Below are 25352 nucleotides of genomic sequence, written 5' to 3'. Positions count from 1 at the left end.
GCTACTGGGCACCATTCGCTCCAGAGGGAGTCGGAACGCAGGTCTCCCCTCGCCGTTCGTCCCAGAGCCGCGCCGCCGTCCTCTTCACAGAGCCGGAAGACAGAAGCCGGGTAAGTATAAGAAGAAAGAAGATTTCAAAGGCGGCAGAAGACTTCAGATCTTCCCTGAGGTAAGCGAGCAGCGGTAACGCTGCGCGCCATTGCTCCCACACACAACACACACTGCAGGCACTGATGGGTGCAGGGCGCAGGCGGGGCGCCCTGGGCAGCAATATAAACCTCTAGGACTGGCAAATGCATATATATATAGGCTGCGGAGGCAGTAGATATAAAAATCCCCCGCCAGTATTACAAAATTGAGCGGGACCAAAGCCCGCCGCTGGATGGGGCGGAGCTTGATGCCACAGCACTAACCAGCGCTATTTTCTCCACAGAGCACTGCTGAGAAGCTGGCTCCCCGGACTCTCCCCTGCTGAACACGGTGACACAGGGCAGAAAAGAGGGGAAGGGGCATTTGTAAGGCGCAGTGAGTTTATTATACAGATAATTATATATAAAAGCACTATATTATCTGGGAATTTGTTTCCAGTTTCAGTTGGCGCTGGGTGTGTGCTGGCATACTCTCTCTCTGTCAATCCAAAGGGCCTTTTTGGGGAACTGTCTCCATATAAATATATCCCTGTGTGTGTTGGGGTGTCGGTACGAGTGTGTCGGCATGTCTGAAATGGAAGGCTCATCTAAGGAGGAGGCGGAGCAGATGATTGTGGTGTCTCCGTCGGCAACACCGACACCTGATTGGTTGGACATGTGGAATGTTTTAAATGCAAATGTGACCTTATTACATAAGAGGATGGACAAAGCAGAGTCCAGGGAAAAAGCAGGGAGTCAATCCATGGCTTTGACTGTGTCACAGGGCCCGTCAGGGTCTCAAAAACGTTCTCTACCCCAAATAGCAGACACTGATACCTACACGGATTCTGACTCCAGTGTCTGCTACGATGATGCAAGGTGGCCAAAAGTATTCATTATATGATTATTGCAATAAAAGATGTTTTGCATATCACTGATGACCCCTCTGTCCCTGACACGAGGGTGCGCATGTATAAGGAAAAGAAACCTGAGGTAACATTTCCCCCATCTCATGAGCTGAACGAGTTATTTGAAAAAGCTTGGGAAACTCCAGACAAAAAACTGCAGATTCCCAACAGGATTCTTAAGGCGTATCCTTTCCCTGCACAGGACAGGGTACGGTGGGAATCCTCGCCCAGGGTGGACAAGGCTTTAACGCGCTTGTCTAAGAAGGTGGCGCTACCGTCTCCAGACACGGCAGCCCTCAAGGATCCTGCTGATCGCAGACAGTAAACTACCTCAAAATCTATTTATACGCATACGGGTGCTTTACTCAGACCGGCAATAGCATCGACATGGGTATGTAGCGCAGTTGCAGCTTGAACAGATACCTTGTCAGCTGACATTGATACCCTAGCTAGGGATACCATTTTATTGACCTTAGGTCACATTAAAGACGCAGTCTTATATATGAGAGACGCTCAGAGAGACGTTGGGCTGCTAGGTTTGAGAGCCAACGCCATGGCGATTTCTGCTAGGCGAGCCCTGTGGACCCGCCAATGGACGGGTGATGCCGACTCAAAGAGGCATATGGAGGTTTTACCTTACAAGGGTGAAGTTTTATTTGGGGAAGGTCTCGCGGACCTGGTTTCCACAGCTACCGCGGGTAAATCTACTTTTTTGCCTTTTGTTCCCCCACAGCAAAAGAAAACTCCACAATATCCGATGCAGTCCTTTCGGTCGCATAAGTCCAGAAGAGGTCAATGGACCCTCAGGCAGTAGCGGTGGACGCCCTGGTGACACCATGGATGTTTCAGTCGGTCTATGTGTTCCCTCCTCTTCCTCTCATCTCAAAAATATTGAGAATCATAAGACGAAAAAGAGTGCAGACAATACTCATTGTTCCAGATTGGCCTCGAAGGGCCTGGTACTCAGATCTTCAGGAAATGCTCACAGAAGATCCGTGGCCTCTTCCTCTCAGGGAGGACCTGTTACAGCAGGGGCCCTGCGTGTTCCAAGACTTACCGCGGTTACGTTTGACGGCATGGCGGTTGAACACCGAATCCTAGCTCGGAAGGGTATTCCGGAAGAAGTCATCCCTACGCTGATAAAGGCTAGGAAGGAGGTGACAGCGAAACATTATCACCGTATCTGGAGGAAGTATGTTTCTTGGTGTGAAGCCAAGAATGCTCCTACGGAGGATTTCCATCTGGGCCGTTTTCTCCACTTTCTACAGACAGGAGTGGATATGGGCCTGAAGTTAGGCTCCATTAAGGTACAGATTTCGGCCCTATCTATATTCTTTCAGAAGGAATTGGCTTCTCTCCCAGAAGTCCAGACTTTTGTAAATTCAGTGCTGCACATCCAGCCTCCTTTTGTGCCCCCAGTGGCACCATGGGACCTTAACGTGGTATTACGGTTCCTAAAATCTCACTGGTTTGAACCGCTTCAGACGGTTGAATTAAAATTTCTCACTTGGAAGGTGGTCATGTTGTTGGCCTTGGCATCTGCGAGGCGGGTGTCCGAATTGGCAGCCTTGTCTCACAAGAGCCCCTATCTGGTTTTCCATGTGGATAGAGCGGAGTTGAGGACTCGTCCTCAATGTTTGCCCAAGGTGGTTTCATCATTTTATATGAACCAACCTATTGTGGTGCCTGTGGCTACGGGTGACTTGGATGTAGTCAGGGCCTTAAAAATCTATGTAGCCAGGACGGCTCGGGTTAGGAAAACAGAAACACTGTTTGTCCTGTATGCAGCCAACAACGTTGGCGCTCCTGCTTCGAAGCAGACTATTGCTCGCTGGATCTGTAACACGATTCAGCAGGCTCATTCTACAGCATGATTGCCGTTACCAAATTCGTTTAAGGCCCATTCCACTAGGAAGGTGGGCTCTTCTTGGGCGGCTGCCCGAGGCGTCTCTGCATTACAGCTTTGCCGAGCAGCTACCTGGTCGGGTTCAAACACTTTTGCAAAGTTCTGTAAGTTTGATACCCTGGCTGAGGAGGACCTTGCGTTTGCTCAGTCGGTGCTGCAGAGTCGTCCGCACTCTACCGCCCGGTCTGGAGCTTTGGTATAAACCCCATGGTCCTTACGGAGTCCCCAGCATCCTCTAGGACGTAAGAGAAAATAAGATTTTAAACCTACCGGTAAATCTTTTTCTCCTACTCCGTAGAGGATGCTGGGCGCCCGTCCCAGTGCGGACTATTTTCTGCAAGGCTTGTATATAGTTATTGCTTACACAAGGGTTATGTTACAGTTGAAATCGGTCTTTGCCTGATACTGTTTTGTTGCATACTGTTAACTGGTTACGTATATTCCATGTTATACGGTGTGGGCTGGTGTGAATCTTGCCCTTGGATTACCAAAATCCTTTCCTCGTACTGTCCGTCTCCTCTGGGCACAGTTCTCTGAGGTCTGGAGGAGGGGCATAGAGGGAGGAGCCAGTGCACACCCATTCTAAAGTTCTTTATAGTGCCCATGTCTCCTGCGGAGCCCGTCTATACCCCATGGTCCTTACGGAGTCCCCAGCATCCTCTACGGACTAGGAGAAAAAGATTTACCGGTAGGTTTAAAATCTTATTTTTTAAATAAACTATATAATCGGTTATGTTTTGATGTATAAAACAATGTAAAGAGAGAGCTTCCACTTTAATTAGTGTACATGTGATACATTTGGACCAATAGGAAGCAATGAGGAAGTTCTATTAAATTTTAAATTTGATTTTGCTGGGGATTTCAATGGGGATTTTAGGTTCGATTTAGGAAGGGATTTAATAAATTCAAACATGAATCCACATCGAAGTCTATTTGAAAATCGAATGCAAAATAGATTTTTAGCAAATAAGGAGTATTTCAAAAAGTTTAGAAACTCCAAAAGGAATCAATTTTGAAGATTCATAAAGTGGTTTCTAAAATCGAACATTAGTAAATCTGCCCCCCCCCCCCCCCCCCTGTTGAGAGAATAGCCTTATTCTGCAAAACCACTGTGTCGAAGTCCGCCAGCTGGCTCTGGATAAACACTTTTTGCTGTAGTGCACGCAGTGTCTTTCACTCCGACAGGTGTATTTGCACTGAGCAGCCACCTGTGTGTACTATCTGGTTTCCCCTGTGTCCTATAGAGGCACTAGCCAGTCTCCATACACCTCAGTGTAATTCGTATACACTTCTCCCCTGTGTCCTATAAAGGCACTAGTCAGTCTCCAAACACCTCAGTGTAATTCATATGGACCCTCTCATGTCCTATAGAGGCACTGGCCAGTCTCCGTGCACCTCTGTGAAATTCATATGTACTCTCCTCACTCTGTCCTATAGAGGCACTGGCCAGTCTCCATGCACCTCAGTGAAATTCATATGTACTCTCTTCTCTCTGTCCTATAGAGGCACTGGCCAGTTTCTGTATGCAGCATTCCCCATCTAGTGTTAGTAATAGGCCTCAGTACAGGTGTAATGCACAGAGGTGGCGCCTTCTAGGTGTACTGAGCCCCCACATCCCTCCTCACTCTCTCTGGCTATATGTTATTAGAGTGCAAGCCTGCGGGTAGAGGACATTCACTCCTATTGCCTGGCTGGTAGCTGAGCTGCTGTTGGATGGAGCTGTGCACATGGGGTGCGTTACTTATGCAGATGAATATTTATGACTCCGGAGAGACCAGCACAACAGGTTTATATAAATAACTTAAGAGAGGACATAGTTATTACAAGGTCATCTGGCGGGATGCTGTGTAATCGCAGTCACACCGGTGTCCAATAAATCCTAGTGCACAGACCCTTACCGTGTGTAGGTGGTGGCTCCATCCTCGCACACCTCTCTGTTACTGCTGCCCCCTCCCTATTCTTACCCTAGATAAAGCGACACTCACGGGTATTCTGTAATGGGTAATGTCGCCATTTTATACTATAGCAAAAGTGAGGGGGAGAGGCGAGTCCTGAGTTATTTCTTTCTTCGCAAGAAGGTGATGGAGGAGCGGGGGGTGTTCTTAGGATATATCTGGTGGGGGTCGCAGTGAGTGTGAGGGAGGGGGGATTATTAGGATGTATCTGGTGGGGGTGGCAGTCAGTGTGAGGGAGGAGGGATTATTAGGATGTGTCTGGTGGGGGTGGCAGTGAGTGTGAGGGAGGGGCGATTATTAGGATGTGTCTGGTGGGGGTGGCAGTCAGTGTGAGGGAGGGGCGATTATTAGGATGTGTCTGGTGGGGGTGGCAGTGAGTATGAGGGAGGGGGGATTATTAGGATGTGTCTGGTGGGGGTGGCAGTGAGGGAGGGTGGATTATTAGGATGTGTCTGGTGGGGGTGGCAGTGTCGGGGAGGGGGGATTATTAGGATGTGTCTGGTGAGGGTGGCAGTGAGTATGAGGGAGGGGGGATTATTAGGATGTGCCTGGTGGGGGTGGCAGTGAGGGAGGAGGGATTATTAGGATGTGTCTGGTGGGGGTGGCAGTGAGTATGAGGGAGGGGGGATTATTAGGATGTGTCTGGTGGGGGTGGCAGTGTCGGGGAGGGGGGATTATTAGGATTTGTCTGGTGGGGGTGGCAGTGTCGGGGAGGGGGGATTATTAGGATTTGTCTGGTGGGGGTGGCAGTCAGTGTGAGGGAGGGGGGATTATTAGGATGTGTCTGGTGGGGGTGGCAGTGTCGGGGAGGGGGGATTATTAGGATGTGCCTGGTAGGGGTGGCAGTGAGGGAGGAGGGATTATTAGGATGTGTCTGGTGGGGGTGGCAGTGAGTGTGAGGGAGAGGGGATTATTAGGATGTGCCTGGTGGGGGTGGCAGTGAGGGAGGAGGGATTATTAGGATGTGTCTGGTGGGGGTGGCAGTGAGTGTGAGGGAGGGGGGATTATTAGGATGTGTTTGGTGGGGGGTGGCAGTGAGTGTGAGGGAGGGGGGATTATTAGGATTTGTCTGGGGGGTGGCAGTGAGGGAGTGGGGATTATTAGGATGTGTCTGGTGGGGGTGGCAGTGTCGTGGAGGGGGGATTATTTGGATTTGTCTGGTGGGGGTGGCAGTGTCGTGGAGGGGGGATTATTAGGATGTCTGGTGGGGGTGGCAGTGTCGGGGAGGGGGGATTATTAGGATGTGTCTGGTGAGGGTGTCAGTGAGTATGAGGGAGGGGGGGATTATTAGGATGTGTCAGTGAGTATGAGGGAGGGGGGATTATTAGGATGTGCCTGGTGGGGGTGGCAGTGAGGGAGGAGGGATTATTAGGATGTGTCTGGTGGGGGTGGCAGTGAGTGTGAGGGAGGGGGGATTATTAGGATGTGTCTGGTGGGGGTGGCAGTGAGGGAGGAGAGATTATTAGGATGTGTCTGGTGGGGGTGGCAGTGTCGGGGAGGGGGGATTATTAGGATTTGTCTGGTGGGGGTGGCAGTGTCGGGGAGGGGGGATTATTAGGATGTGTCTGGTGGGGGTGGCAGTGAGTGTGAGGGAGGGGGGATTATTAGGATGTGTCTGGTGGGGGTGGCAGTGTCGGGGAGGTGGGATTATTAGGATGTGTCTGGTGAGGGTGGCAGTGTCGAAGAGGGGGATTATTAGGATGTGTCTGGTGGGGGTGGCAGTGAGTGTGAGGGAGGGGGGATTATTAGGATGTCTGGTGGGGGTGAGTGTGAGGGAGGGGGGATTATTAGGATGTGTCTGGTGGGGGTGGCAGTGTCGGGGAGGGGGGATTATTAGGATGTGTCTGGTGGGGGTGGCAGTGAGTGTGAGGGAGGGGGGATTATTAGGATGTGTCTGGTGGGGGTGACAGTGAGTGTGAGGGAGGGGGGATTATTAGGATGTGTCTGGTGGGGGTGGCAGTGAGTGGAGGGAGGGGGATTATTAGGATATGTCTGGTGTGGGTGGCAGTGTCGGGGAGGGGGGATTATTAGGATGTGTCTGGTGGGGGTTGCAGTGAGTATGAGGGAGGGGGGATTATTAGGATGTGTCTGATGGGGGTCGCAGTGAGTATGAGGGAGGGGGGATTATTAGGATGTGTCTGGTGGGGGGGTGGCAGTGTCAGGGAGGGGGGATTATTAGGATGTGTCTGGTGGGGGTGGCAGTGAGGGAGGGGGGATTATTAGGATGTGTGTGGTTGGGGTGGCAGTGTCGGGGAGGGGGGATTATTATGATGCATATGACGGGTGTCAATGTGAGCAAGGGGGGATTATTAAAATGTGCGTGGCACATACCACCTTCCCCCGTGTGTGGTGCCTCCCACCGCTGCCCCATCTGTGTGTAGTTGCCTTTCCCGGCCCCCCCTGTGTACTGTGCCCTCTAACGCCCCCCCACCCCTGTCACCTATAAATTAGGATGTCTCCGGAGCCCTTGCTGCACTCCTGGTGTGTGAGCGTTGGGTGTGGTATAGAAGGTCGACAGGGTTTAGGTCAAAAGGTCGACATGAGTTTTTTATGTTTTCTCCGTTGTCGTTTTCTCCGTACAGTGACCGGGAACCCCAATTAGTGCACCGTGTCCCCTCGCTTCGCTCGCCAAGCTCCGGGAAAGGTGCCTCGCTCTGCTACCTCTACTCTCGGCACAGGTTACCTTTCCCAATCGTAGTTCACGTAGATCGTTAAGTATGAAAAAGTGGGAAAAAAAGTGAAAAACCTTTTGACCTGTAGACCTAAAACATGTTGACCTAGAGCCCGGATCCCGTGTGTTACAGCTGTGGATGGGATACATGTGAGTGCTGGGCTGCTGGATAACACGGGTGACAGGAAATGGGCAGAGACCGGTAGATATGTGACTGGGAAGACTGGGAAGGAAGCTTCCGCTCCTGTGGAATGAGGAAGAGGCTGGGAAGGAAGCTTCCGCTCCTGTGGAATGAGGAAGAGGCCTCTCTGCATTCTTGGCTTCCGCCTCCCGACTTTCTAGTGTAACCGAGCGGCTCCGCCTCCCTCAGCATCACACCTCATACCTCACTGATTTACTCATTACTACTAACTGTAATGTGGCTGTATGTCACTTGTAATATGCATAGTGCTACTTCTCTGTGTGTGTGAGTGGCGCAGTGTGCTGCCTGGCTGTGTGTGAGCGGCGCAGTGTGCTGCCTGGCTGTGTGTGAGCGCCGCAGTGTGCTGCCTGGCAGTGTGTGAGCGGCGCAGTGTGCTGCCTGGCTGTGTGTGAGTGGCGCAGTGTGCTGCCTGGCTGTGTGTGAGCGCCGCAGTGTGCTGCCTGGCAGTGTGTGAGCGCCGCAGTGTGCTGCCTGGCAGTGTGTGAGCGCCGCAGTGTGCTGCCTGGCAGTGTGTGAGCGCCGCAGTGTGCTGCCTGCCAGTGTGTGAGCGCCGCAGTGTGTGAGTGCCGCAGTGTGCTGCCTGGCTGTGTGTGAGTGCCGCAGTGTGCTGCCTGGCTGTGTGTGAGCGCCGCAGTGTGTGAGTGCCGCAGTGTGCTGCCTGGCTGTGTGTGAGCGCCGCAGTGTGTGAGTGCCGCAGTGTGCTGCCTGGCAGTGTGTGAGTGCCGCAGTGTGGTGCCTGGCTGTGTGTGAGCGCCGCAGTGTGTGAGTGCCGCAGTGTGCTGCCTGGCTGTGTGTGAGCGCCGCAGTGTGTGAGTGCCGCAGTGTGCTGCCTGGCAGTGTGTGAGTGCCGCAGTGTGCTGCCTGGCTGTGTGTGAGTGCCGCAGTGTGCTGCCTGGCTGTGTGTGAGTGCCGCAGTGTGGTGCCTGGCTGTGTGTGAGTGCCGCAGTGTGGTGCCTGGCTGTGTGTGAGCGCCGCAGTGTGTGAGTGCCGCAGTGTGCTGCCTGGCTGTGTGTGAGCGCCGCAGTGTGCTGCCTGGCTGTGTGTGAGCGCCGCAGTGTGCTGCCTGGCAGTGTGTGAGTGCCGCAGTGTGCTGCCTGGCTGTGTGTGAGTGCCGCAGTGTGCTGCCTGGCTGTGTGTGAGTGCCGCAGTGTGGTGCCTGGCTGTGTGTGAGTGCCGCAGTGTGTGAGTGGCGCAGTGTGCTGCCTGGCTGTGTGTGAGTGCCGCAGTGTGCTGCCTGGCTGTGTGTGAGCGCCGCAGTGTGTGAGTGCCGCAGTGTGCTGCCTGGCAGTGTGTGAGTGCCGCAGTGTGCTGCCTGGCAGTGTGTGAGTGCCGCAGTGTGCTGCCTGGCAGTGTGTGAGTGCCGCAGTGTGTGAGTGGCGCAGTGTGCTGCCTGGCAGTGTGCTGCCTGGCTGTGTGTGAGTGCCGCAGTGTGCTGCCTGGCAGTGTGTGAGTGCAGGGTGTAGATAATAACCTAGTATTCAGGATCCAGCCAGTGATGTGTGGCAGGCAGTGGGGTCTTGGAACGAGCCAGGGATTTTGGGTTCCTATGAGTGTGACCATTCCGCCAGCAGAGTGTGTAACCGCGCAGTGTGCGTGTATCCTGCGTCTCCATGTGCTGCACCACACCGTACATCTAGCAGTGTGGGGCTACGCTGCAGCCATGTTAGTGCTGATCTATGGAAGGTCAGGTGAGCGGTAGCACAAGGAAGGCATTGTTCTGTGTACAGGCCCTGTATGAGGAGCCCCCAGTCCTCCCTGTGCTTTCCTGGGTATTGTTACAGTGAATTGTATAGGGAGCTGGTGATGGGATGTCCGGGTATCTCTCTAACGAGCCTGGACTCTCTCTGACCCAGGTCACATGATCTGCGCATAATTACACCAGCCAGTGACAGACTGCGGAGCTAATGAGCTAGATTTACACCCGTAACGTTGCGTGGTGCTGCAGAGTAATGCTCTGCACTCTCACACTATCCCTTCTCTCGTCTTCCTGTATAGGGCCACAATGGGTGTGCAGCTGCGGCTCCCACGTCGCCCTAATCCTGCCTTCTCCGCTCACACCTCCATGTAACAGAAAAATGTCACTTAAGTCCAAATTAGAGGGAGGAGGAAGAAGGGTTAATAGAGGAAGCCGCAGTGTGAGAGACTGGCGGAACCTGTAATTACACCTCCGGGTTTCCCAGACACAAACCTGAGTCTAAGAAGGTCATGGGGTTATTGTTATAAATCGGGGATGGGGAACCTTCGGCCCTCCAGCTGTTGCTGAACTACACATACCAGCATGCCTTGCTACAGTTTTGCTATTTGGCCATGCTAAAACTGTTGCAGGGCATGCTGGGATGCGTAGTTCAACAACAGCTGGAGGGCCGAAGGTTCCCCATTCCTGTTCTAAATTGTGTCAGACTGACAGCGTCCCCTGCATTATGCTGGGTATTGTAGTGCAGGTGCAAGGGCTTTTCCCAAATACGCGCCATGTACAGTCTGTATGGAAAAGCAAAAATGGGACTTCAGCAATAAAGGTCTCCGATAACAGTCCAGCGTTTCTTATATATGTATGTAGTTTCTATGTATGTGTGTGTTTAAATATACAGAGACACACACAAACACGTGTGTGTGTGTGTGTGTGTGTGTGTGTGTGTGTGTGTGTAATTAATATATATATAGAGATATATATATATTTCTCTATCGTCCTAGTGGATGCTGGGGTTCCTGAAAGGACCATGGGGAATAGCGGCTCCGCAGGAGACAGGGCACAAAAAGTAAAGCTTTAGGATCAGGTGGTGTGCACTGGCTCCTCCCCCTATGACCCTCCTCCAATCCTCAGTTAGATTTTTGTGCCCGGCCGAGAAGGGTGCAATCTAGGTGGCTCTCCTAAAGAGCTGCTTAGAGAAAGTTTAGCTTAGGTTTTTTATTTTACAGTGAGTCCTGCTGGCAACAGGATCACTGCAACGAGGGACAGAGGGGAGAAGAAGTGAACTCACCTGCGTGCAGGATGGATTGGCTCCTTTGGCTACTGGACATTAGCTCCAGAGGGACGATCACAGGTACAGCCTGGATGGTCACCGGAGCCTCGCCGCCGGCCCCCTTGCAGATGCTGAAACAAGAAGAAGGTCCAGAATCGGCGGCATGAAGACTCCTCAGTCTTCTTAAGGTAGCGCACAGCACTGCAGCTGTGCGCCATTTCCTCTCAGCACACTTCACACGGCAGTCACTGAGGGTGCATGGCGCTGGGAGGGGGGCGCCCTGGGAGGCAATGAAAACCTATTTTTGGCTAAAAATACCTCACATATAGCCTCCGGGGGCTATATGGAGATATTTAACCCCTGCCAGAATCCGTTAAGAGCGGGAGACGAGGCCGCCGAAAAAGGGGCGGGGCCTATCTCCTCAGCACACAGCGCCATTTTCCCTCACAGAAAGGCTGGAGGGAAGGCTCCCAGGCTCTCCCCTGCACTGCACTACAGAAACAGGGTTAAAACAGAGAGGGGGGGCACTAATTTGGCGTTAGAAATATATAAAAAAGATGCTATAAGGGAAAACACTTATATAAGGTTGTCCCTATATAATTATAGCGTTTTTGGTGTGTGCTGGCAAACTCTCCCTCTGTCTCTCCAAAGGGCTAGTAGGTCCTGTCCTCTATCAGAGCATTCCCTGTGTGTGTGCTGTGTGTCGGTACGTGTGTGTCGACATGTATGAGGACGATGTTGGTGAGGAGGCGGAGCAATTGCCTGTAATGGTGATGTCACTCTCTAGGGAGTCGACACCGGAATGGATGGCTTATTTAGGGAATTACGTGATAATGTCAACACGCGCCAAGGTCGGTTGACGACATGAGACGGCCGACAAACAATTAGTACCGGTCCAGACGTCTCAAAAACACCGTCAGGGGTTTTAAAACGCCCGTTTACTTTAGTCGGTCGACACAGACACAGACAGGGACACTGAATCCAGTGTCGACGGTGAATAAACAAACGTATTCCTTATTAGGGCCACACGTTAAGGGCAATGAAGGAGGTGTTACATATTTCTGATACTACAAGTACCACAAAAGAGGGTATTATGTGGGATGTGAAAAAACTACCGTAGTTTTTCCTGAATCAGATAAATTAAATGAAGTGTGTGATGATGCGTGGGTTCCCCCCGATAGAAAATATGGGCGGTATACCCTTTCCCGCCAGAAGTTAGGGCGCGTTGGGAAACACCCCTTAGGGTGGATAAGGCGCTCACACGCTTATCAGAACAAGTGGCGGTACCGTCTATAGATAGGGCCGTCCTCAAGGAGCCAGCTGACAGGAGGCTGGAAAATATCATAAAAAGTATATACACACATACTGGTGTTATACTGCGACCAGCGATCGCCTCAGCCTGGATGTGCAGAGCTGGGGTGGCTTGGTCGGATTCCCTGACTAAAAATATTGATACCCTTGACAGGGACAGTATTTTATTGACTATAGAGCATTTAAGGATGCATTTCTATATATGCGAGATGCACAGAGGGATATTTGCACTCTGGCATCAAGAGTAAGTGCGATGTCCATATCTGCCAGAAGATGTTTATGGACACGACAGTGGTCAGGTGATGCAGATTCCAAACGGCACAAAGGTGTATTGCCGTATAAAGGAAGAGGAGTTATTTGGGGTCGGTCCATCGGACCTGGTGGCCACGGCAACTGCTGGAAAATCCACCGTTTTTACCCTAAGTCACATCTCTGCAGAAAAAGACACCGTCTTTTCAGCCTCAGTCCTTTCGTCCCTATAAGAGTCATATCTGCCCAGGGATAGAGGAAAGGGAAGAAGACTGCAGCAGGCAGCCCATTCCCAGGAACAGAAGCGTTCCACCGCTTCTGACAAGCTCTCAGCATGACGCTGAGACCGTACAGGACCCCTGGATCCTACAAGTAGTATCCCAGGGGTACAGATTGGAATGTCGAGACGTTTCCCCTGCGCAGGCTCCTGAAGTCTGCTTTACCAAGGTCTCCCTCCGACAAGGAGGCAGTATGGGAAACAATTCACGAGCTGTATTCCCAGCAGGTGATAATTAAATTACCCCTCCTACAACAAGAAAAGGGGTATTATTCCACACTATATTGTGGTACTGAAGCCAGAAGGCTAGGTGAGACCTATTCTAAATCTAAAAAAATTTGAACACTTACAAAGGTTCAAATCAAGATGGAGTCACTCAGAGCAGTGATAACGAACCGGGAAGAAGGGGACTATATGGTGTCCCGAGACATCAGGGATGCTTACCTCCATGTCCCAAATTTGCCCTTATCACTAAGGGTACCTCAGGTTCGTGGTACAGAACTGTCACTATCAGTTTCAGACGCTGCCGTTTGGATTGTCCACGGCACCCCGGGTCTTTACCAAGGTAATGGCCGAAATGATGGTTCTTCTTCGAAGAAAAGGCGTCTTAATTATCCCTTACTTGGACGATCTCCTGATAAGGGCAAAGTCCAGGGAACAGTTGGAGGTCGGAGTAGCACTATCTCGGATACTGTTACAACAGCAGGGGTGGATTCTAAATATTCCAAAATCGCAGCTGATCCCGACAACAAGTCTCCTGTTCTTAGGGATGATTCTGGACACAGTCCAGAAAAAGGTGTTTCTCCCGGAAGAGAAAGCCAGGGAGTTATCCGAGCTAGTCAGGAACCTCCTAAAATCAGTGCATCATTGCACAAGGGCCATGGTAAAAAAATGGTGACTTCCTTCGAAGCAATTCCAGTCGGCAGATTTCATGCAAGAACTTTTCAGTGGGATCTGCTGGACAAATGGTCCGGATCGCATCTTCAGATGCATCAGCGGATAACCCTATATCCAAGGACAAGGGTGTCTCTCCTGTGGTGGTTACAGAGTGCTCATCTTCTAGAGGGCCGCAGATTCGGCATTCAGTTTTGGATGTTGGTGACCACGGAGGCCAGCCCGAGAGGCTGGGGAGCAGTCACACAAGGAAAAAATTTCCAGGGAGTGTGATCAAGTCTGGAGACTTTTCTCCACATAAATATACTGGAGCTAAGGGTAAATTTATAATGCTCTAAGCTTAGCAAGACCTCTGCTTCAAGGTCAGCCGGTATTGATCCAGTGGGATAAAACATCACGGCAGTCGCCCACGTAAATAGACAGGGCGGCACAAGAAGCAGGAGGGCAGTGGCAAAAACTGCAAGGACTTTTCGCTGGGCGGAAAATCATGTGATAGCACTGTCAGCAGTGTTTCATTCCGGGAATGGAAACTGGGAAGCAGACTTCCTCAGTAGGCACGACCTCCACCCGGCAGAGTGGGAACTTCATGGGGAAGTTTTCCACATGATTGTAAACCGTTGGGAATTGCCAAAGGTGGACATGATGGCGTCCCGTCTGAACAAAAAACGGGACAGGTATTGCGCCAGGTTAAGAGACCCTCAGGCAATAGCTGTGGACGTTCTGGTAACACCGTGGGTGTACCAGTCGGTGTATGTGTTCCATCCTCTGCTTTTCATACCTAAGGTACTGAGAATTATAAGACGTAGAGGAGTAAGAACTATACTCATGGCTCCGGATTGGCCAAGAAGGACTTGGTACCCGGAACTTCAAGAGATGCTCACAGAGGACTTATGGCCTCTGCCGCTAAGAAGGGACTTGTTTCAGCAAGTACCATGTCTGTTCCAAGACTTACCGCAGCTGCGTTTGACGGCATGGCGGTGGAACGCCGGATCCTAAGGGAAAAGGCATTCAGGAAGAGGTCATTCCTACCCTGGTCAAAGCCAGAAAGGAGGTGACCGCACAACATTATCACCACATGTGGCGAAAATATGTTGCGTGGTGGTGAGGCCAGGAAGGCCCCACGAAGAAATTTCAACTCGGTCGATTCCTGCATTTCCTGCAAACAGGAGTGTCTATGGGCCTCAAATTGGGGTCCATTAAGGTTCAAATTTCGGCCCTGTCGATTTTTCTTCCAGAAAGAATTGGCTTCAGTTCCTGAAGTCCAGAAGTTTGTCAAGGGAGTATTGCATATACAACCCCCTTTTGTGCCTCCAGTGGCACTGTGGGATCTCAACGTAGTTCTGGGATTCCTCAAAACACATTGGTTTAAAACCAGTCAAATCTGTGGATTTGAAGCATCTCACATGAAAAGTGAACATGCTCTTGGACCTGGCCTGGACCAGGCGAGTGTCAAATTGGTGGTTTTTTTCTCAAAAAAGCCCATATCTGTTTGTCCATTCGGACAGGGCAGAGCTGCGGACTCGTCCCCAGTTCTCTCCCTAAGGTGGTGTCAGTGTTTCACCTGAACCAGCTTATTGTGGTGTCTTGCGCCTACTAGGGACTTGGAGGACTCCAAGTTGCTAGATGTGGTCAGGGCCCTGAAAATATAGGTTCCAGGACGGCTGGAGTCAGGAAAACTGACTTGCTGTTATCCTGTATGCACCCAACAAACTGGGTGCTCTTGCTTCTAAGCAGACTTTTGCTAGTTGGATGTGTAATACAATTCAGCTTGCACATTCTGTGGCAGGCCTGCCACAGCCAAAATATGTAAATGCCCATTCCACAAGGAAGGTGGGCTCATCTTGGGCGGCTGCCCGAGGGGTCTCGGCTTTACAACTTTGCCGAGCGGCTATTTAGTCAGGGGCAAACACGTTTGTAAAATCCTACAAATTTGATACCCTGGCTAAGGAGGACCTGGAGTTCTCTCATTCGGTGCTGCAGAGTCATCCGCACTCTCCCGCCCGTTTGGGAGCTTTGGTATAATCCCCATGGTCCTTTCAGGAACCCCAGCATCCACTAGGACGATAGAGAAAATAAGAATTTACTTACCGATAATTCTATTTCTCGGAGTCCGTAGTGGATGCTGGGCGCCCATCCCAAGTGCGGATTATCTGCATTACTTGTACATAGTTACAAAAATCGGGTTATTATTTGTTGTGAGCCATCTTTTCAGAGGCTCCGCTGTTATCATACTGTTAACTGGGTTCAGATCACAGGTTGTACAGTGTGATTGGTGTGGCTGGTATGAGTCTTACCCGGGATTCATAAATCCTTCCTTATTGTGTACGCTCGTCCGGGCACAGTATCCTAACTGAGGATTGGAGGAGGGTCATAGGGGGAGGAGCCAGTGCACACCACCTGATCCTAAAGCTTTACTTTTTGTGCCCTGTCTCCTGCGGAGCCGCTATTCCCCATGGTCCTTTCAGGAACCCCAGCATCCACTACGGACTCCGAGAAATAGAATTATCGGTAAGTAAATTCTAATTATATGTAGCATGTTAAAAATCTAAGAAAGAAATTACATGTTTCAATACATTTTTGTATAAAACTGAAATAAAAAATTACTTTTACATCTGAAAAACGTAAGTTGAAGACTGTGGCACTTTATATTCTGAGGCTGGTGTGACTCGCTGCGCCTCGCTGCCTGCACCAAGCGATCACAGACTTTAATCCCACGGGACCTGGGTAAATAGGTGATTCCCTCTTAATGTCAGTAACCACCTGTTACTCCACCCTCTGCGCGGTGGGCGGAAAACTTGCTGCCACCAGGAGGCTCCTTCAGTTGGCACCCGTCCCCGCTCCTGCTGCGTATGCGTAGACAAGCAGCTGCCGCACCTCCTAGTGAGTGTTGGATGGTTCCCACTTGTCACTCACCGTGAACAGGCTCTGCGCAGCAGCTGGCAGAGGGTGGAGCTTTAAGATTCTGGACTCACTCCAGGGCAGCCGGAGAACGGGATTGCGTTTGGGGCAATTCTGTTGTCGCGGGATACTGATGCAGTCGTCTTGGAGGCAAGATGTTTATTGCTCAAATAGACTTCAGAAAGACTCCTCCCCTTTGCAAGTATTGCTTGGGGGCATACAGATGTTCACAGCAGTGCAGCTCTTCTTGATGTCACAAACGATATAGAAAAAACTGGGCACATGGCCCCTTTTTATTCTAACCCAGCACATAACACCGTCCTGTGTTTACCCAATCATGGCACGCAGAACTTTTACACTGTCTGTAAGGGACAGAGGGGAGTGGTCGCACTTGCAGTGATGGTCACCGCCCAGGTGCCGCCACTTCTAGGGTGGTGGAAAAGTTCCCGGCCCAAGACTTCCACCTCCAGCCTGAATTTGAGCTCTTCTCCTATAGGTGCATATATAAAGATCAAGTTGTGCTGCTGAAATCCAGAACATTTGGAAAGAATATGGACGGAGAATATTCTCTAGAAGATCAGAAATGTGCAATCATTTTACTATAAAGACTTGTGACGTTGTCCGTCTGTAAGGAGCAGCAATATGCAGGTGTCATCCGCTCACGCTACCGGCGCAGGACGTGCGCTCTCTTTGTTGTCAGCGTTGTGGTGATAGTGGTGACATAGGCTGATCTGTGTACGTCTCTTCTCTCTGCCAGGAACCAGCAGCTCTGTTTGCAGTAACTATTGGGCTATTAGGAAACCACACAGATACATCTGACACACCACATACACAGCGTTCTCACTAGACTGCTGTATGGCAAGGTGCGGAGCAGGGAGTGTGGCTGCCGGAGGTGTGTATAGAGGATGTGCATTATATGTAGAGAGACATTATAACATAAATTCCTGTATAGTCCCAATAGGACGGCCCTGCACCCCCAGCCCCCCCCCCCCCCCTCCTGACACAGTAGACCATGGATGGGGAACCTTCGGCCCTCCAGCTGTTGTTGAACTACACATCCCAGCATGCCCTGCAACAGTTTCAGCATGGCCAAATAGCAAAACTGTAGCAAGGCATGCTGGTATGTGTAGTTCAACAACAGCCGGAGGGCCATAGGTTCCCCATCCCTGCAGTAGACTATATATTGTGTTAGACTCCTCTGGGAGCGGTATACAGTGACCATCTGAATGTGATGCGACATTGACGCACGCTTGCACTGGAAGAGTTGCATGCACTTTTGCCAAACACACCTGAGACGTGGCGTCTCCACGCACCGCTGGAACATACATGTAGTGTCTCTGTGTGGGATACTTCCAACATTCTGTGTCTTTTCCGTGCTTCAAAGTACATATATGTAATGACTGTTGCAAGTGTTTGGTTCTGCTAACGTGCCCTGCGTCTGTGTCTTACACATGTATGTATCCAGGCTCTGTCACAGGTGTATGATCCGCAGACACGCTGTATGTATGTAATCACTCTGTGATTCTGCTAACATGCCCTGCGTCTGTGTCTTACACATGTATGTATCCAGGCTCTGTCACAGGTGTATGATCCGCAGACACGCTGTATGTATGTTATCACTCTGTGATTCTGCTAACGTGCCCTGCGTCTGTGTCTTACACATGTATGTATCCAGGCTCTGTCACAGGTGTATGATCCGCAGACACGCTGTATGTATGTAATCACTCTGTGATTCTGCTAACGTGCCCTGCGTCTGTGTCTTACACATGTATGTATCCAGGCTCTGTCACAGGTGTATGATCCGCAGACACGCTGTATGTATGTAATCACTCTGTGATTCTGCTAACGTGCCCTGCGTCTGTGACTTACACATGTATGTATCCAGGCTCTGTCACAGGTGTATGATCCGCAGACACGCTGTATGTATGTAATCACTCTGTGATTCTGCTAACGTGCCCTGCGTCTGTGTCTTACACATGTATGTATCCAGGCTCTGTCACAGGTGTATGATCCGCAGACACGCTGTATGTATGTAATCACTCTGATTCTGCAGATGTGCCCTGCGTCTGTGTCTTACACATGTATGTATCCAGGCTCTGTCACAGGTGTATGATCCGCAGACACGCTCTATGTATGTAATCACTCTGTGATTCTGCTAACGTGCCCTGCGTCTGTGTCTTACACATGTATGTATCCAGGCTCTGTCACAGGTGTGTGATCCGCAGACACGCTCTATGTATGTAATCGCTCTGTGATTCTGCTAACGTGCCCTGCGTCTGTGTCTTACACATGTATGTATCCAGACTCTGTCACAGGTGTATGATCCGCAGACACGCTCTATGTATGTAATCACTCTCTGATTCTGCAGATGTGCCCTGCGTCTGTGTCTTACACATGTATGTATCCAGGCTCTGTCACAGGTGTATGATCCGCAGACACGCTGTATGTATGTAATCACTCTGTGATTCTGCTAACGTGCCCTGCGTCTGTGTCTTACACATGTATGTATCCAGGCTCTGTCACAGGTGTATGATCCGCAGACACGCTGTATGTATGTAATCACTCTGTGATTCTGCAGATGTGCCCTGCGTCTGTGTCTTACACATGTATGTATCCAGGCTCTGTCACAGGTGTGTGATCCGCAGACACGCTCTATGTATGTAATCACTCTGTGATTCTGCTAACGTGCCCTGCGTCTGTGTCTTACACATGTATGTATCCAGGCTCTGTCACAGGTGTGTGATCCGCAGACACGCTCTATGTATGTAATCACTCTGTGATTCTGCTAACGTGCCCTGCGTCTGTGTCTTACACATGTATGTATCCAGGCTCTGTCACAGGTGTGTGATCCGCAGACACGCTGTATGTATGTAATCACTCTGTGATTCTGCTAACGTGCCCTGCGTCTGTGTCTTACACATGTATGTATCCAGGCTCTGTCACAGGTGTGTGATCCGCAGACACGCTCTATGTATGTAATCACTCTGTGATTCTGCTAACGTGCCCTGCGTCTGTGTCTTACACATGTATGTATCCAGACTCTGTCACAGGTGTATGATCCGCAGACACGCTGTATGTATGTAATCACTCTGTGATTCTGCTAACGTGCCCTGCGTCTTACACATGTATGTATCCAGGCTCTGTCACAGGTGTGTGATCCGCAGACACGCTGTATGTATGTAATCACTCTGTGATTCTGCTAACGTGCCCTGCGTCTGTGTCTTACACATGTATGTATCCAGGCTCTGTCACAGGTGTATGATCCGCAGACACGCTGTATGTATGTAATCACTCTGTGATTCTGCTAACGTGCCCTGCGTCTGTGTCTTACACATGTATGTATCCAGGCTCTGTCACAGGTGTGTGATCCGCAGACACGCTGTATGTATGTATGTAATCACTGTGATTCTGCAGATGTGCCCTGCGTCTGTGTCTTACACATGTATGTATCCAGGCTCTGTCACAGGTGTGTGATCCGCAGACACGCTCTATGTATGTAATCACTCTGTGATTCTGCTAACGTGCCCTGCGTCTGTGTCTTACACATGTATGTATCCAGGCTCTGTCACAGGTGTGTGATCCGCAGACACGCTGTATGTATGTAATCACTCTGTGATTCTGCTAACGTGCCCTGCGTCTGTGTCTTACACATGTATGTATCCAGGCTCTGTCACAGGTGTGTGATCCGCAGACACGCTGTATGTATGTAATCACTCTGTGATTCTGCAGATGTGCCCTGCGTCTGTGTCTTACACATGTATGTATCCAGACTCTGTCACAGGTGTATGATCCGCAGACACGCTGTATGTATGTAATCACTCTGTGATTCTGCTAACGTGCCCTGCGTCTGTGTCTTACACATGTATGTATCCAGGCTCTGTCACAGGTGTGTGATCCGCAGACACGCTGTATGTATGTAATCACTCTGTGATTCTGCAGATGTGCCCTGCGTCTGTGTCTTACACATGTATGTATCCAGACTCTGTCACAGGTGTATGATCCGCAGACACGCTGTATGTATGTAATCACTCTGTGATTCTGCTAACGTGCCCTGCGTCTGTGTCTTACACATGTATGTATCCAGGCTCTGTCACAGGTGTGTGATCCGCAGACACGCTGTATGTATGTAATCACTCTGTGATTCTGCAGATGTGCCCTGCGTCTGTGTCTTACACATGTATGTATCCAGGCTCTGTCACAGGTGTATGATCCGCAGACACGCTGTATGTATGTAATCACTCTGTGATTCTGCAGATGTGCCCTGCGTCTGTGTCTTACACATGTATGTATCCAGGCTCTGTCACAGGTGTGTGATCCGCAGACACGCTGTATGTATGTAATCACTCTGTGATTCTGCTAACGTGCCCTGCGTCTGTGTCTTACACATGTATGTATCCAGGCTCTGTCACAGGTGTATGATCCGCAGACACGCTGTATGTATGTAATCACTCTGTGATTCTGCTAACGTGCCCTGCGTCTGTGTCTTACACATGTATGTATCCAGGCTCTGTCACAGGTGTATGATCCGCAGACACGCTGTATGTATGTAATCACTCTGTGATTCTGCTAACGTGCCCTGCGTCTGTGTCTTACACATGTATGTATCCAGGCTCTGTCACAGGTGTATGATCCGCAGACACGCTGTATGTATGTAATCACTCTGTGATTCTGCTAACGTGCCCTGCGTCTGTGTCTTACACATGTATGTATCCAGGCTCTGTCACAGGTGTGTGATCCGCAGACACGCTGTATGTATGTATGTAATCACTGTGATTCTGCAGATGTGCCCTGCGTCTGTGTCTTACACATGTATGTATCCAGGCTCTGTCACAGGTGTATGATCCGCAGACATGCTGTATGTATGTAATCACTCTGTGATTCTGCAGATGTGCCCTGCGTCTGTGTCTTACACATGTATGTATCCAGGCTCTGTCACAGGTGTATGATCCGCAGACATGCTGTATGTATGTAATCACTCTGTGATTCTGCAGATGTGCCCTGCGTCTGTGTCTTACACATGTATGTATCCAGGCTCTGTCACAGGTGTATGATCCGCAGACATGCTGTATGTATGTAATCACTCTGTGATTCTGCTAACGTGCCCTGCGTCTGTGTCTTACACATGTATGTATCCAGGCTCTGTCACAGGTGTGTGATCCGCAGACACGCTCTATGTATGTAATCACTGTGATTCTGCAGATGTGCTCTGCGTCTGTGTCTTACACATGTATGTATCCAGGCTCTGTCACAGGTGTATGATCCGCAGACACGCTCTATGTATGTAATCACTCTGTGATTCTGCTAACGTGCCCTGCGTCTGTGTCTTACACATGTATGTATCCAGACTCTGTCACAGGTGTATGATCCGCAGACACGCTCTATGTATGTAATCACTCTGTGATTCTGCTAACGTGCCCTGCGTCTGTGTCTTACACATGTATGTATACAGGCTCTGTCACAGGTGTATGATCCGCAGACACGCTCTATGTATGTAATCACTCTGTGATTCTGCTAACGTGCCCTGCGTCTGTGTCTTACACATGTATGTATACAGGCTCTGTCACAGGTGTATGATCCGCAGACACGCTGTATGTATGTAATCACTCTCTGATTCTGCAGATGTGCCCTGCGTCTGTGTCTTACACATGTATGTATCCAGGCTCTGTCACAGGTGTATGATCCGCAGACACGCTCTATGTATGTAATCACTCTGTGATTCTGCTAACGTGCCCTGCGTCTGTGTCTTACACATGTATGTATCCAGGCTCTGTCACAGGTGTGTGATCCGCAGACACGCTCTATGTATGTAATCACTCTGTGATTCTGCTAACGTGCCCTGCGTCTGTGTCTTACACATGTATGTATCCAGGCTCTGTCACAGGTGTATGATCCGCAGACACGCTCTATGTATGTAATCACTCTGTGATTCTGCAGATGTGCCCTGCGTCTGTGTCTTACACATGTATGTATCCAGGCTCTGTCACAGGTGTATGATCCGCAGACATGCTGTATGTATGTAATCACTCTGTGATTCTGCTAACGTGCCCTGCGTCTGTGTCTTACACATGTATGTATCCAGGCTCTGTCACAGGTGTATGATCCGCAGACACGCTGTATGTATGTAATCACTCTGTGATTCTGCTAACGTGCCCTGCGTCTGTGTCTTACACATGTATGTATCCAGGCTCTGTCACAGGTATGTGATCCGCAGACACGCTGTATGTATGTAATCACTCTGATACTGCAGATGTGCCCTGCGTCTGTGTCTTACACATGTATGTATCCAGGCTCTGTCACAGGTGTATGATCCGCAGACACGCTGTATGTATGTAATCACTCTGTGATTCTGCAGATGTGCCCTGCGTCTGTGTCTTACACATGTATGTATCCAGACTCTGTCACAGGTGTATGATACGCAGACACGCTCTATGTATGTAATCACTCTGATTCTGCAGATGTGCCCTGCGTCTGTGTCTTACACATGTATGTATCCAGGCTCTGTCACAGGTGTGTGATCCGCAGACACGCTGTATGTATGTAATCACTCTGTGATTCTGCAGATGTGCCCTGCGTCTGTGTCTTACACATGTATGTATCCAGACTCTGTCACAGGTGTATGATACGCAGACACGCTCTATGTATGTAATCACTCTGATTCTGCAGATGTGCCCTGCGTCTGTGTCTTACACATGTATGTATCCAGGCTCTGTCACAGGTGTATGATCCGCAGACACGCTGTATGTATGTAATCACTCTGTGATTCTGCAGATGTGCCCTGCGTCTGTGTCTTACACATGTATGTATCCAGGCTCTGTCACAGGTGTATGATCCGCAGACACGCTGTATGTATGTAATCACTCTGTGATTCTGCAGATGTGCCCTGCGTCTGTGTCTTACACATGTATGTATCCAGGCTCTGTCACAGGTGTATGATCCGCAGACACGCTCTATGTATGTAATCACTCTGTGATTCTGCTAACGTGCCCTGCGTCTGTGACTTACACATGTATGTATACAGACTCTGTCACAGGTGTATGATCCGCAGACACGCTGTATGTATGTAATCACTCTGTGATTCTGCAGATGTGCCCTGCGTCTGTGTCTTACACATGTATGTATCCAGGCTCTGTCACAGGTGTATGATCCGCAGACACGCTGTATGTATGTAATCACTCTGTGATTCTGCAGGTGTGCCCTGCGTCTGTGTCTTACACATGTATGTATCCAGGCTCTGTCACAGGTGTATGATCCGCAGACACGCTCTATGTATGTAATCACTCTGTGATTCTGCTAACGTGCCCTGCGTCTGTGTCTTACACATGTATGTATCCAGGCTCTGTCACAGGTGTATGATCCGCAGACACGCTCTATGTATGTAATCACTTTGTGATTCTGCAGATGTGCCCTGCGTCTGTGTCTTACACATGTATGTATCCAGGCTCTGTCACAGGTGTGTGATCCGCAGACACGCTGTATGTATGTAATCACTCTGTGATTCTGCAGATGTGCCCTGCGTCTGTGTCTTACACATGTATGTATCCAGGCTCTGTCACAGGTGTATGATCCGCAGACACGCTCTATGTATGTAATCACTCTGTGATTCTGTAGATGTGCCCTGCGTCTGTGTCTTACACATGTATGTATCCAGGCTCTGTCACAGGTGTGTGATCCGCAGACACGCTGTATGTATGTAATCACTCTGTGATTCTGCTAACGTGCCCTGCGTCTGTGACTTACACATGTATGTATCCAGGCTCTGTCACAGGTGTGTGATCCGCAGACACGCTCTATGTATGTAATCACTCTGTGATTCTGCTAACGTGCCCTGCGTCTGTGTCTTAAACATGTATGTATCCAGGCTCTGTCACAGGTGTGTGATCCGCAGACACGCTCTATGTATGTAATCACTCTGTGATTCTGCTAACGTGCCCTGCGTCTGTGTCTTACACATGTATGTATCCAGGCTCTGTCACAGGTGTATGATCCGCAGACACGCTGTATGTATGTAATCACTCTGTGATTCTGCAGATGTGCCCTGCGTCTGTGTCTTACACATGTATGTATCCAGACTCTGTCACAGGTGTATGATACGCAGACACGCTCTATGTATGTAATCACTCTGATTCTGCAGATGTGCCCTGCGTCTGTGTCTTACACATGTATGTATCCAGGCTCTGTCACAGGTGTGTGATCCGCAGACACGCTGTATGTATGTAATCACTGTGATTCTGCAGATGTGCCCTGCGTCTGTGTCTTACACATGTATGTATCCAGACTCTGTCACAGGTGTATGATACGCAGACACGCTCTATGTATGTAATCACTCTGATTCTGCAGATGTGCCCTGCGTCTGTGTCTTACACATGTATGTATCCAGGCTCTGTCACAGGTGTATGATCCGCAGACACGCTGTATGTATGTAATCACTCTGTGATTCTGCAGATGTGCCCTGCGTCTGTGTCTTACACATGTATGTATCCAGGCTCTGTCACAGGTGTATGATCCGCAGACACGCTGTATGTATGTAATCACTCTGTGATTCTGCAGATGTGCCCTGCGTCTGTGTCTTACACATGTATGTATCCAGGCTCTGTCACAGGTGTATGATCCGCAGACACGCTCTATGTATGTAATCACTCTGTGATTCTGCTAACGTGCCCTGCGTCTGTGTCTTACACATGTATGTATACAGACTCTGTCACAGGTGTATGATCCGCAGACACGCTGTATGTATGTAATCACTCTGTGATTCTGCAGATGTGCCCTGCGTCTGTGTCTTACACATGTATGTATCCAGGCTCTGTCACAGGTGTATGATCCGCAGACACGCTGTATGTATGTAATCACTCTGTGATTCTGCTAACGTGCCCTGCGTCTGTGTCTTACACATGTATGTATCCAGGCTCTGTCACAGGTGTATGATCCGCAGACACGCTCTATGTATGTAATCACTTTGTGATTCTGCAGATGTGCCCTGCGTCTGTGTCTTACAC

At 50.0% G+C, this 25352-nt stretch overlaps 1 protein-coding gene across 1 annotated transcript in view; it reads left to right on the top strand.

Annotated features, from left to right (window-relative positions):
- SCRIB (scribble planar cell polarity protein) overlaps positions 1–25352 on the top strand; it is a 341504-nt gene that overhangs the window by 27702 nt on the left and 288450 nt on the right. The gene's annotated exons all lie outside the window — the stretch shown is intronic.

This window comes from Pseudophryne corroboree, chromosome 5 (assembly GCF_028390025.1).
Source record: "Pseudophryne corroboree isolate aPseCor3 chromosome 5, aPseCor3.hap2, whole genome shotgun sequence".
Taxonomy (NCBI): domain Eukaryota; kingdom Metazoa; phylum Chordata; class Amphibia; order Anura; family Myobatrachidae; genus Pseudophryne; species Pseudophryne corroboree.
The sequence above is the reverse complement of the archived record's forward strand: the minus strand, read 5'-3'. Positions and strand labels throughout refer to the sequence as shown.